Source organism: Electrona antarctica (genome assembly GCF_951216825.1).
Source record: "Electrona antarctica genome assembly, contig: scaffold_565, whole genome shotgun sequence".
NCBI classification, from domain to species: Eukaryota; Metazoa; Chordata; class Actinopteri; order Myctophiformes; family Myctophidae; genus Electrona; species Electrona antarctica.
In genome coordinates this window covers 15200-30845 of record NW_027638631.1, presented here as the reverse complement: position 1 = coordinate 30845, position 15646 = coordinate 15200, and positions in this window count along the sequence as shown.

Below are 15646 nucleotides of genomic sequence, written 5' to 3'. Positions count from 1 at the left end.
GTGAAGACAGAGTTGTCGTTGAATGTTTAGTTCAGTCTTTTGCACATAAAGGTGTCGAGTGTATTTTTTTACTTCATGTTATAAACATTTTCAGTGCCATCTTATTATAGATCTGTTTTTATATCATGTATAATAATACATACATAAATAAATAAATAAAGCTCTTCTGAAAGGAGACGTGAAACAATGCAATGTCTGGTCTGTTGGCAAATAACTGAAAATGGTAAATGGTGCATTTATATAGGAGCCTTTATCCAAGGCGCTTTACATACTGTAGATTGTGCATTACATACACACACACACACACACACATTCTCACACACACACACACACACACACCTTTACATAGATTGTGCATTACATTCACACCTTTACATAGATTGTGCATTACATACACACACACACACATTCTCACACACACACACACACACACACACACACACCTTTACATAGATTGTGCATTACATACACACACACACACATTCTCACACACACACACACACACACACACACCTTTACATAGATTGTGCATTACATTCACACATTCACACACCTTTACATAGATTGTGCATTACATACACACACACACACGCATTCTCTCTCACACACACACACACACACACACCTTTACATAGATTGTGCATTACATTCACCCATTCACACACCTTTACATAGATTGTGCATTACATTCACCCATTCACACACCTTTACATAGATTGTGCATTACATTCACACATTCACACACCTTTACATAGATTGTGCATTACATTCACACATTCACACATCGATGGCGGAGGAAACCATGCAAGGCACCAACCTGCACATCAGGAGGAATCAGGGGTTCAGAGTCTTGCTCAAGGACACTTGGACACTAAAGCGTTATTCATAGTCTAATATTTTCGGTGGTGAGGTGACCACCGGAGCGGTCACCACCACACCGGAGGTCACCTCACCACCACACCGGAGCTCACCTCACCACCACACCGGAGGTCACCTCACCACCACACCGGAGGTCACCTCACCACCACACCGGAGGTCACCTCACCACCACACCGGAGGTCACCTCACCACCACACCGGAGGTCACCTCACCATCACACCGGAGGTCACCTCACCACCACACCGGAGGTCACCTCACCACCACACCGGAGGTCACCTCACCACCACACCGGAGGTCACCTCACCACCACACCGGAGGTCACCTCACCACCACACCGGAGGTCACCTCACCACCACACCGGAGGTCACCTCACCACCACACCGGAGGTCACCTCACCACCACACCGGAGGTCACCTCAATAGAGGCCTTAACTCCAACTCTGACAATAACATTGGACATGTCATATTGTAATACTATTGGACGTGTCATATTGTAATAATATTGGACATGTCATATTGTAATAATATTGGACGTGTCATATTGTAATAATATTGGACGTGTCATATTGTAATAATATTGGACATGTCATATTGTAATAATATTGGACATGTCATATTGTAATAATATTGGACGTGTCATATTGTAATAATATTGGACATGTCATATTGTAATAATATTGGACATGTCATATTGTAATAATATTGGACATGTCATATTGTAATAATATTGGACATGTCATATTGTAATAATATTGGACATGTCATATTGTAATAATATTGGACATGTCATATTGTAATAATATTGGACATGTCATATTGTAATAATATTGGACATGTCATATTGTAATAATATTGGACATGTCATATTGTAATAATATTGGACATGTCATATTGTAATAATATTGGACATGTCATATTGTAATAATATTGGACATGTCATATTGTAATAATATTGGACATGTCATATTGTAATAATATTGGACATGTCATATTGTAATAATATTGGACATGTCATATTGTAATAATATTGGACATGTCATATTGTAATAATATTGGACATGTCATATTGTAATAATATTGGACATGTCATATTGTAATAATATTGGACATGTCATATTGTAATAATATTGGACATGTCATATTGTAATAATATTGGACATGTCATATTGTAATAATATTGGACATGTCATATTGTAATAATATTGGACATGTCATATTGTAATAATATTGGACATGTCATATTGTAATAATATTGGACATGTCATATTGTAATAATATTGGACATGTCATATTGTAATAATATTGGACATGTCATATTGTAATAATATTGGACATGTCATATTGTAATAACATTGGACGTGTCATATTGTAATAATATTGGACATGTCATAATGTAATAACATTGGACGTGTCATATTGTAATAATATTGGACATGTCATATTGTAATAATATTGGACATGTCATATTGTAATAATATTGGACATGTCATATTGTAATAATATTGGACATGTCATATTGTAATAATATTGGACATGTCATATTGTAATAATATTGGACATGTCATATTGTAATAATATTGGACATGTCATATTGTAATAATATTGGACATGTCATATTGTAATAATATTGGACATGTCATATTGTAATAATATTGGACATGTCATATTGTAATAATATTGGACATGTCATATTGTAATAATATTGGACATGTCATATTGTAATAATATTGGACATGTCATATTGTAATAATATTGGACATGTCATATTGTAATAATATTGGACATGTCATATTGTAATAATATTGGACATGTCATATTGTAATAATATTGGACATGTCATATTGTAATAATATTGGACATGTCATATTGTAATAATATTGGACATGTCATATTGTAATAATATTGGACATGTCATATTGTAATAATATTGGACATGTCATATTGTAATAATATTGGACATGTCATATTGTAATAATATTGGACATGTCATATTGTAATAATATTGGACATGTCATATTGTAATAATATTGGACATGTCATATTGTAATAATATTGGACATGTCATATTGTAATAATATTGGACATGTCATATTGTAATAATATTGGACATGTCATATTGTAATAATATTGGACATGTCATATTGTAATAATATTGGACATGTCATATTGTAATAATATTGGACATGTCATATTGTAATAATATTGGACATGTCATATTGTAATAATATTGGACATGTCATATTGTAATAATATTGGACATGTCATATTGTAATAATATTGGACATGTCATATTGTAATAATATTGGACATGTCATATTGTAATAATATTGGACATGTCATATTGTAATAATATTGGACATGTCATATTGTAATAATATTGGACATGTCATATTGTAATAATATTGGACATGTCATATTGTAATAATATTGGACATGTCATATTGTAATAATATTGGACATGTCATATTGTAATAATATTGGACATGTCATATTGTAATAATATTGGACATGTCATATTGTAATAATATTGGACATGTCATATTGTAATAATATTGGACATGTCATATTGTAATAATATTGGACATGTCATATTGTAATAATATTGGACATGTCATATTGTAATAATATTGGACATGTCATATTGTAATAATATTGGACATGTCATATTGTAATAATATTGGACATGTCATATTGTAATAATATTGGACATGTCATATTGTAATAATATTGGACATGTCATATTGTAATAATATTGGACATGTCATATTGTAATAATATTGGACATGTCATATTGTAATAATATTGGACATGTCATATTGTAATAATATTGGACATGTCATATTGTAATAATATTGGACATGTCATATTGTAATAATATTGGACATGTCATATTGTAATAATATTGGACATGTCATATTGTAATAATATTGGACATGTCATATTGTAATAATATTGGACATGTCATATTGTAATAATATTGGACATGTCATATTGTAATAATATTGGACATGTCATATTGTAATAATATTGGACATGTCATATTGTAATAATATTGGACATGTCATATTGTAATAATATTGGACATGTCATATTGTAATAATATTGGACATGTCATATTGTAATAATATTGGACATGTCATATTGTAATAATATTGGACATGTCATATTGTAATAATATTGGACATGTCATATTGTAATAACATTGGACGTGTCATATTGTAATAATATTGGACATGTCATATTGTAATAACATTGGACGTGTCATATTGTAATAATATTGGACATGTCATATTGTAATAATATTGGACATGTCATATTGTAATAATATTGGACATGTCATATTGTAATAATATTGGACATGTCATATTGTAATAATATTGGACATGTCATATTGTAATAATATTGGACATGTCATATTGTAATAATATTGGACATGTCATATTGTAATAATATTGGACATGTCATATTGTAATAATATTGGACATGTCATATTGTAATAATATTGGACATGTCATATTGTAATAATATTGGACATGTCATATTGTAATAATATTGGACATGTCATATTGTAATAATATTGGACATGTCATATTGTAATAACATTGGACATGTCATATTGTAATAATATTGGACATGTCATATTGTAATAACATTGGACGTGTCATATTGTAATAATATTGGACATGTCATATTGTAATAATATTGGACATGTCATATTGTAATAATATTGGACATGTCATATTGTAATAATATTGGACATGTCATATTGTAATAATATTGGACATGTCATATTGTAATAATATTGGACATGTCATATTGTAATAATATTGGACATGTCATATTGTAATAATATTGGACATGTCATATTGTAATAATATTGGACATGTCATATTGTAATAATATTGGACATGTCATATTGTAATAATATTGGACATGTCATATTGTAATAATATTGGACATGTCATATTGTAATAATATTGGACATGTCATATTGTAATAATATTGGACATGTCATATTGTAATAATATTGGACATGTCATATTGTAATAATATTGGACATGTCATATTGTAATAATATTGGACATGTCATATTGTAATAATATTGGACATGTCATATTGTAATAATATTGGACATGTCATATTGTAATACTATTGGACATGTCATATTGTAATAATATTGGACATGTCATATTGTAATAATATTGGACATGTCATATTGTAATAATATTGGACATACGGTACGTATGAGAACTGTACAGACTTCCACATGCCAGTGAGTGTCGAGTCCTACCTGGAACGACACGGAACACAACTCACCATCGACTGACTGTGGATTCTGACTTCTGTTACACAATGAACTCAATTATTAACGTAATTCTGACTTCTGTTACACAATGAACTCAATTATTAACGTAATTCAGACTTCTGTTACACAATGAACTCAATTATTGACGTAATTCAGACTTCTGTTACACAATGAACTCAATTATTCATGTAATTCAGACTTCTGTTACACAATGAACTCAATTATTAACGTAATTCAGACTTCTGTTACACAATGAACTCAATTATTAACGTAATTCAGACTTATGTTACACAATGAACTCAATTATTAAAGTAATTCAGACTTCTGTTACACAATGAACTCAATTATTAACGTAATTCAGACTTCTGTTACACAATGAACTCAATTATTGACGTAATTCAGACTTCTGTTACACAATGAACTCAATTATTAACGTAATTCAGACTTATGTTACACAATGAACTCAATTATTGATGTAATTCAGACTTCTGTTACACAATGAACTCAATTATTGATGTAATTCAGACTTCTGTTACACAATGAACTCAATTATTCATGTAATTCAGACTTCTGTTACACAATTAACTCAATTATTCATGTAATTCAGACTTCTGTTACACAATTAACTCAATTATTCATGTAATTCAGACTTCTGTTACACAATTAACTCAATTATTGATCTAATTAAGGGACCAAGAAGTCACGAAGTGACTTTGGTCACTTATTGTTTTTGTGTTTTTTTTTCTTCTCCTTCTTCTCCTTCTTCCGCCAAAAATAGCTGTTCTGACTGAACCGTGCAGTCGGTTTTCGCGAAACTTGTCAACATGGTAGAGGGCTATGCCAAACGGTGACTATGCGAAGCCCATGACGATTGGCCAAATAGTGGCGCTATAGCACTCAATTGAAAATGCAAACTTTGAACGTGCATATCTCATGAAAAGGGTGGCGCTATAGCACCGAATTGAAAATGCAATAGTAGAGGGTCATGTTCTTTTTACAATTACAACTGACTGTGTCCAGATAGCTCAGTCAGTAGAGCTCTTGGCTTCGGACCACAAGGTTGTGCGTTCAAATCCGGGTACTGACAACTCAGCTCGTCAGTCTTATTCGTGCATATTGTTCTTATTCCGTATTGTCTTCTTTCTTGGTCCTGCCTTATCGCTGCTTGCAGCTATATTTCAGACTTCTGTTACACAATGAACTCAATTATTGATGTAATTCAGACTTATGTTACACAATGAACTCAATTATTGATGTAATTCAGACTTCTGTTACACAATGAACTCAATTAACGTAATTCAGACTTCTGTTACACACAAATTACAATTAACTCAATTATTAATGTTAAGTCTAAAGCCTGGAATCTCATTAGGTTTGATACGATACTGAAGACACTAAAGAAAGATACAGGGAAAATAAATACTCAGAAAACATCCCTCCCCTCGCACAGAAAACTATCCAGAGAAGAATTGCAGTATTTAAAATACATCACATCAAGTTTTAGTTACAATGGGGTTTTTTATGGCCACTGTCGTTAAACGCATGCTTGCTCCGGGCAGCTCAACGTGGACTCTTTCTTCAGGCTCAATGTGGTTGTGTTTTGACACTTTAATACTAGAGTTCAGGCCACTATATAGTCTTGTAGATCGCATTTTTAGGAGAGCTCAAAACAAATCTACAAGCTCTTGAATTTACCTTCATATAGTTGACCTTTCCTTCTATAAATCTACCTTCTTATAGATGACCTTTCCTTCTTTACATAAACCTTGTGAGAATAGAGGATCCAGAGCAAGCGTTACAGGGTGGTTAAGTAGCCAACAGTGCCACCCTGTGGACGTTAATGGAAGTGCTTGTTGCTTGTTAGTGCCAGTTGCTTGCTGAGCTGGCTAATACAATAAATGGCATTAATGAACTTGATGTTGTTTGAATCCTTGCTGTTTCCTACTATTTGCTCGGTAGAAGTCTAGCTCTTATTTAACACTCTAACACCAGGGCTCCACCGGGCGCGTCAGTGTCGCGACGCGTGCATTAAAATTGAACCGGTGCGTTTTTTGACGCACGCGACGGAGACGCAACGCGTCCGGTGGAGCCCTGGCGTTAGCCGTCCCAGAATCAGCCCCGGGGTGGGGGTCCTTGGCATAAATATATTCAGGTGGGGGTCCCTGGCATAAATATATTCAGGTGGGGGTCCGTGCTGAAACATGTTAATCTGTATTGTATGGGGGTCCGTGCTGAAACATGTTAATCTGTATTATTTGGGGGTCCGTGCTTAAACATGTTAATCTGTATTGTCTGGGGGTCCGTGCTGAAACATGTTAATCTGTATTGTATGGGGGTCCGTGCTGAAACATGTTAATCTGTATTGTATGGGGGTCCGTGCTGAAACATGTTAATCTGTATTGTATGGGGGTCCGTGCTGAAACATGTTAATCTGTATTGTATGGGGGTCCGTGCTGAAACATGTTAATCTGTATTGTATGGGGGTCCGTGCTGAAACATGTTAATCTGTATTGTATGGGGGTCCGTGCTGAAACATGTTAATCTGTATTGTATGGGGATCCGTGCTGAAACATGTTAATCTGTATTGTTTGGGGGTCCGTGCTGAAACATGTTAATCTGTATTGTATGGGGATCCGTGCTGAAACATGTTAATCTGTATTATTTGGGGGTCCGTGCTGAAACATGTTAATCTGTATTGTTTGGGGGTCCGTGCTGAAACATGTTAATCTGTATTGTATGGGGGTCCGTGCTGAAACATGTTAATCTGTATTATTTGGGGGTCCGTGCTGAAACATGTTAATCTGTATTGTATGGGGGTCCGTGCTGAAACATGTTAATCTGTATTGTATGGGGGTCCGTGTTGAAACATGTTAATCTGTATTGTATGGGGGTCCGTGCTGAAACATGTTAATCTGTATTGTATGGGGGTCCGTGCTGAAACATGTTAATCTGTATTGTATGGGGGTCCGTGCTGAAACATGTTAATCTGTATTGTATGGGGGTCCGTGCTGAAACATGTTAATCTGTATTGTATGGGGGTCCGTGCTGAAACATGTTAATCTGTATTGTATGGGGGTCCGTGCTGAAACATGTTAATCTGTATTATTTGGGGGTCCGTGCTGAAACATGTTAATCTGTATTGTATGGGGGTCCGTGCTGAAACATGTTAATCTGTATTATTTGGGGGTCCGTGCTGAAACATGTTAATCTGTATTGTATGGGGGTCCGTGCTGAAACATGTTAATCTGTATTGTATGGGGGTCCGTGCTGAAACATGTTAATCTGTATTATTTGGGGGTCCGTGCTGAAACATGTTAATCTGTATTATTTGGGGGTCCGTGCTGAAACATGTTAATCTGTATTGTATGGGGGTCCGTGCTGAAACATGTTAATCTGTATTGTATGGGGGTCCGTGCTGAAACATGTTAATCTGTATTGTATGGGGGTCCGTGCTGAAACATGTTAATCTGTATTGTATGGGGGTCCGTGCTGAAACATGTTAATCTGTATTGTATGGGGGTCCGTGCTGAAACATGTTAATCTGTATTATTTGGGGGTCCGTGCTGAAACATGTTAATCTGTATTGTATGGGGGTCCGTGCTGAAACATGTTAATCTGTATTGTATGGGGGTCCGTGCTGAAACATGTTAATCTGTATTATTTGGGGGTCCGTGCTGAAACATGTTAATCTGTATTATTTGGGGGTCCGTGCTGAAACATGTTAATCTGTATTATTTGGGGGTCCGTGCTGAAACATGTTAATCTGTATTATTTGGGGGTCCGTGCTGAAACATGTTAATCTGTATTATTTGGGGGTCCGTGCTGAAACATGTTAATCTGTATTATTTGGGGGTCCGTGCTGAAACATGTTAATCTGTATTATTTGGGGGTCCGTGCTGAAACATGTTAATCTGTATTATTTGGGGGTCCGTGCTGAAACATGTTAATCTGTATTATTTGGGGGTCCGTGCTGAAACATGTTAATCTGTATTATTTGGGGGTCCGTGCTGAAACATGTTAATCTGTATTATTTGGGGGTCCGTGCTGAAACATGTTAATCTGTATTATTTGGGGGTCCGTGCTGAAACATGTTAATCTGTATTATTTGGGGGTCCGTGCTGAAACATGTTAATCTGTATTATTTGGGGGTCCGTGCTGAAACATGTTAATCTGTATTATTTGGGGGTCCGTGCTGAAACATGTTAATCTGTATTATTTGGGGGTCCGTGCTGAAACATGTTAATCTGTATTATTTGGGGGTCCGTGCTGAAACATGTTAATCTGTATTGTATGGGGGTCCGTGCTGAAACATGTTAATCTGTATTATTTGGGGGTCCGTGCTGAAACATGTTAATCTGTAGTGTATGGGGGTCCGTGCTGAAACATGTTAATCTGTATTGTATGGGGGTCCGTGCTGAAACATGTTAATCTGTATTGTATGGGGGTCCGTGCTGAAACATGTTAATCTGTATTGTATGGGGGTCCGTGCTGAAACATGTTAATCTGTATTGTATGGGGGTCCGTGCTGAAACATGTTAATCTGTATTGTATGGGGGTCCGTGCTGAAACATGTTAATCTGTATTGTATGGGGGTCCGTGCTGAAACATGTTAATCTGTATTGTATGGGGGTCCGTGCTGAAACATGTTAATCTGTATTGTATGGGGGTCCGTGCTGAAACATGTTAATCTGTATTGTATGGGGGTCCGTGCTGAAACATGTTAATCTGTATTGTATGGGGGTCCGTGCTGAAACATGTTAATCTGTATTGTATGGGGGTCCGTGCTGAAACATGTTAATCTGTATTGTATGGGGGTCCGTGCTGAAACATGTTAATCTGTATTGTATGGGGGTCCGTGCTGAAACATGTTAATCTGTATTGTTTGGGGGTCCGTGCTGAAACATGTTAATCTGTATTATTTGGGGGTCCGTGCTGAAACATGTTAATCTGTATTATTTGGGGGTCCGTGCTGAAACATGTTAATCTGTATTATTTGGGGGTCCGTGCTGAAACATGTTAATCTGTATTATTTGGGGGTCCGTGCTGAAACATGTTAATCTGTATTATTTGGGGGTCCGTGCTGAAACATGTTAATCTGTATTATTTGGGGGTCCGTGCTGAAACATGTTAATCCTTGACATGAAAATGTTTGATCTTGTCTGAAAGGTCTCGATCCGTCTGTTAGAAAACCCCTTTTGGTGTTTTAAGCATTATGTTATTGTCGAGATATTTATGGGTGTGCGAGATTTATTCTCAGACATTGGAGTAAAATATATAGTAGGTCAAATTGATTGATCAACTGTTACTCTACTGATAACTGTAGAGGCTGTGAGTCTTTTCACATTCCTGGACCAGGAAATGAAACCCAATGCATTTTCCTCATAGACATTTCTTAAAGTATTTATTTAAAGACGGTTACGCCGCGGACAAAGCCAACTCGAGTCGTGACAACTCATGACAACACAAACAATATTTTGGACCAAACAAATAATTAGAAAGAAGAAAAAAACGGCAGGTTACAACACTTTTTTTGTTGTTTTTCTTCTTTGTAATTATTTGTTTGGTCCAAAATATCGTTTGTGTTGTCATGAGTTGTCACGACTCGAGTTGGCTTTGTCCGCGGCGTAACCGTCTTTAAATAAATACTTTAAGAAACGTCTATGGGAAAAATGCATTGGGTTTAATTTCCTGGTCCAGGGTAGGAGGCGGGACTGCGACGCTCTATCGAAGAGGAAGCAGTAAATACAGCTTTTCCATTGGCTGTAAGTGTTAGCATGGAGGTGTGACTTCAGTCAGCCACCTGCTTTAACTATGCTGTGTGGCCCAGTATTAATCAGATTCACTGCTTTAACTATGCTGTGTGGCCCAGTATTAATCAGATTCACTGCTTTAACTATGCTGTGTGGCCCAGTATTAATAGGCCCAGTAGGCCCAGTATTAATCAGATTCACAAATACCATGGAAAGGACAAGAGCAAGCAGAGGCCAGCGGTCATTATAATGCTGTATATGGTTATTATTATAATGCTGTATATGGTTGTGCATTGCTCATCATTTGTGTAATATGATGATTAGAATGTAACCAAGTGTTATTGTGTTTCTTGTCTCCCGATCAATGAATTAATAACAATCAATGAATTAATGATAACGTAGATTTAAAACCACATATTAGTGATACACATATCACTGAACTAAGTCTGCATTACAACAAGGAAGCTAAGCTTTACCAAGATCTGAATAGTTTCGAGACGGGGCTGATTCTGGGACGGCTTAGAGTGTTAAATAAGAGCTAGACTTCTACCGAGCAAATAGTAGGAAACAGCAAATAGCGTGTGCAAAGCCACATGCAGTGTTGTAACACTTACATACTGTAACGGCCGGGGAAGAGTGAACAGAACGTGTGTATGATTGTTGTATGTGTTTGATTAATAATGAATTAATAAAACCCTATAAAAAGCACGTTTGAGTTCGTCAAAGATAAGCTATTATTGGAACATTTAGTTCACAACTGTGCGTGTTAGTCTCTAACAATCTGTTTGCATCTTGGAGCTGGTCGGGGCTCGGCCCATCTTGGAGCTGGTCGGGGCTCGGCCCATCTTGGAGCTGGTCGGGGCTCGGCCCATCTTGGAGCTGGTCGGGGCTCGGCCCATCTTGGAGCTGGTCGGGGCTCGGCCCATCTTGAAGCTGGTCGGGGCTCGGCCCATCTTGGAGCTGGTCGGGGCTCGGCCCATCTTGAAGCTGGTCGGGGCTCGGCCCATCTTGGAGCTGGTCGGGGCTCGGCCCATCTTGGAGCTGGTCGGGGCTCGGCCCATCTTGGAGCTGGTCGGGGCTCGGCCCATCTTGGAGCTGGTCGGGGCTCGGCCCATCTTGAAGCTGGTCGGGGCTCGGCCCATCTTGGAGCTGGTCGGGGCTCGGCCCGTCTTGGAGCTGGTCGGGGCTCGGCCCATCTTGGAGCCGGTCGGGGCTCGGCCCATCTCGCCAAATAACCCAACAGTTATACTTTAGCTATTGAAAAATAGCAGATCTACGAGCTTGTAGCTCTGCTATTTTTTGCGAAATCGTGAAACTGTGGCACAAATCGTTGAATATATATTCTTTCAGAGCGAACGTTTTTAACTCGAATCTTTGCTTCTGGGGGGGGGGGGGGTGGGGGGGTGGTGGTCCCTGGAACTACATATTTTTGGCCAAATACATATTTTTAGGATCCTTGACATTTTTCAGAAAACTGTCAGGATTTAGAAGACATTTTGTAGAATCGACCTCAGGTCTCATGGGTTCAAATGTTGGATAAGAAGTTTGATAAGCCTGATCGATAAGGTGCCTCGTTATCATCATCAATACAATAATTAACCAGTTACTCATTAACAGCAAAAACAGCCCGAAAAACAAAAATATGACCAATGTAGTATTTTTATTTTATTTCCTCAGTACAAAGAAATATTTCTCAACATTGTGTTAACATTCTTTAGGGCATTTCAAACATGGCAGCAGTTTTTTGTTTTTCTTTTCTTTTCTTTTTAGGCGTAAAAAACAAAATCTGAGCACAAACTTCTAATCTACTGAAACATGAGAACATGAAAATAAATACCGTAACACTCTTATCTTATCTTTTTAAAAACAAATTGTACAGGAAAGACTTTCATTTAACGGTCGACGGTGCGACCTCATCGCTCGCAAGGAACTACTCGTAATCTTAAAAAAAAAAAATTCTGTTATTCCGTAATTATCTTTCGAGCGAAGTTGTTGCACAACAAACCATAAATCAGTCTGGATCCTCTCGACAGCGAGACGAGAGAAACGAGAGAGAAAAATCTAAATGTTCCTTTTTTTTCCAGGATAAAAAAGGAAAACAGAAATGCTTCAATTCTTTACTTTTCTTTTCCAACCAAAAAACTTAAAAAGTGGTTCGAAGGACAACAAGACCTGATTTACCGGTTGGGTTTTTACGCCTTGGCGTCGCACGCCGACAATAGCCGATCTACAAGCTCGGAACGTGTCGCGAAAGTGACGCGTTGCGAGCTTGTAGATCGGATATTGCGCGACACTGGCGCAAAAAAAGAAAATACTGTCCTGTCTGTTACCAGGCACAGACACACACACACACACACACACACACACACACACTGGGGGCAACAAAGTAAAAAAAAAAACATTTTAACGTCCGATCACACACGCACATTTGACACGTTGGATCACACGCTGCTATAACAGGCTGTACTGATTAACGGGAAAAAAACCTTGGTTTCTTATTTATATATATTTATACCTTGTTGTCTGATATCTTTTCAACTTTAAAAGCAGTAAAAACAATAAAACAAAAAGCTGGGATGACAAGCCGTGGAGAACTAGATAACAGAAGAAAATATCAAACCCTTTTTTTACTTCACGGGACCCAGAGTTTGGACCCAGAAGAAGAATCACTTCACGGGACCCAGACCCAGAGTTTGGACCCAGAAGAAGAACTTTCCCATTCGTACAAATTATAAAAGCATCATTCTAAAAATGACCTTCCTTTTTCTTTGTTTAAAGTTATTTTTCTTTTCTAAGACGTGGTTTTTATTCACCTTTAGTCACTTTTACTACATGCATTACCTTTATGTCACCGTCGGGTTATCATTAAACACACGTCGATATGCAGATTATACCGTTTAGCATCGTTGTAGTCTGTCTGTCTGTCTGTCTGTCTGTCTGTCTGTCTGCCTGCCTCTGCCTGTCTGCCTCTGTCTGTCTGTCTGGCAGAGACAGACATACAGGGGAAAACAAGGAGTCTAGTGCAGCGTTCACACGGGCAGATGCAAAGATGCAGTCTACCATTCACTGTCAATGGAAGCCAGCGACATGAAGAAGATGCAAAGATGCATCCGACGCTTTTTGTAGCTGCTGCAACAGCTACAAAAAACGTCAAACTAGTTTCAACTTCAAAGACACAAAGCTACAGATACGCTGTGTCTCTGTGTGTGAACGCAGCGTCGCCAGAGGTGTGAACGCAGCCTAGCTACAGATATGCTGTGTCTCTGTGTGTGAACGCAGCGTCGCTACAGATATGTGAACGCAGCGTCGCCAGAGGTGTGAATGCAGCGTCGCCAGAGGTGTGAATGCAGCGTCGCCAGAGGTGTGAATGCAGCGTAGCCAGAGGTGTGAATGCAGCGTAGCCAGAGGTGTGAATGCAGCGTCGCCAGAGGTGTGAATGCAGCGTAGCCAGAGGTGTGAATGCAGCGTAGCCAGAGGTGTGAATGCAGCGTAGCCAGAGGTGTGAATGCAGCGTAGCCAGAGGTGTGAATGCAGCGTCGCCAGAGGTGTGAATGCAGCGTCGCCAGAGGTGTGAATGCAGCGTCGCCAGAGGTGTGAACGCAGAACGTTTCCAACCAGAACCAGAACCGTCCCTGAAGTGGGAGGTACGTCATTAAAAATAATAAAGCTAGCCGATCTACAAGCTCACAACGCCACCGCGTTGAGACTCGTTGTGAGCTTGTAGATCGGTCAGGGGGGGGGGGGGTGCTCACAACTTCCTTTTCCTTCTGGTCCGACAGGAAGTGACGCGTACGTGCACACAATGAACGGACACTAGAAATGTAATGAGATTAAAAAATAAAGAAATAACCCAAAACAAAAATAAAAAATAAATAAGACATTCAAGAGAAAACATAAACGTAATTAGTTGGCAGGTGCACACACACACACACACACACACACACACACACACACACACACGCACACACATGCGCGAACACATGCACGCGCACACACACATCGCAGTCCGTAAACAAAACTGAATCACCATGGGAGGGGGAGGGGGAGAGAGACATTCAGCCTGGGGTTGGGGGGGGGGGGGGGTGGTTGGTATGGACTGGAGTTTGTTGGTTCGATCGATGGTCGTTCTCCCTCTCCCACCGGAAGGAAAGGAACAGTTTCCACGGTCCGGGGGGTCCGGACCGGGGGTCTGCTGGTACTACCGGATCCTGGTGAACAGGTTCAACACCGACACCGACTCCTAGAAGAGACGAGAGACGGCGTTACTATTAGGATCTAATTCACGCCAGCATGTTTTCCAGTCGAGCTCTTATTTTGAAAAGCCACAGTTCCAGTCTACCGGAAGTAGATTATCCTAGGACGCTCAACGGAGCCGAGACAGGCCTTGTTTACAATATGAATCCAAACCGGGGCTCTGGAGAGCTCCGCATCGCTGAGCTCTGTGCCGTCAAAGAAACGCTGTTTTGACCAAAATGCCATCTGGGACAAGGAATAGGAGATACAGGCGATTGAAAGAAACGGATAGAATAGATCATTATGGCGACGACGATCCAGTGCTGTGCTAACAACACAGCTAGCTAACCGGCTAACGTAAGTAGCGTTATGGCTCGATCCATCAAATGCACTATAAAACTATGGCATTAATACGTTACGATGTTAGTCCCTGAAAACTACCACGAAAGATCTTCATCAAAACCTTTTTGTCACCGACG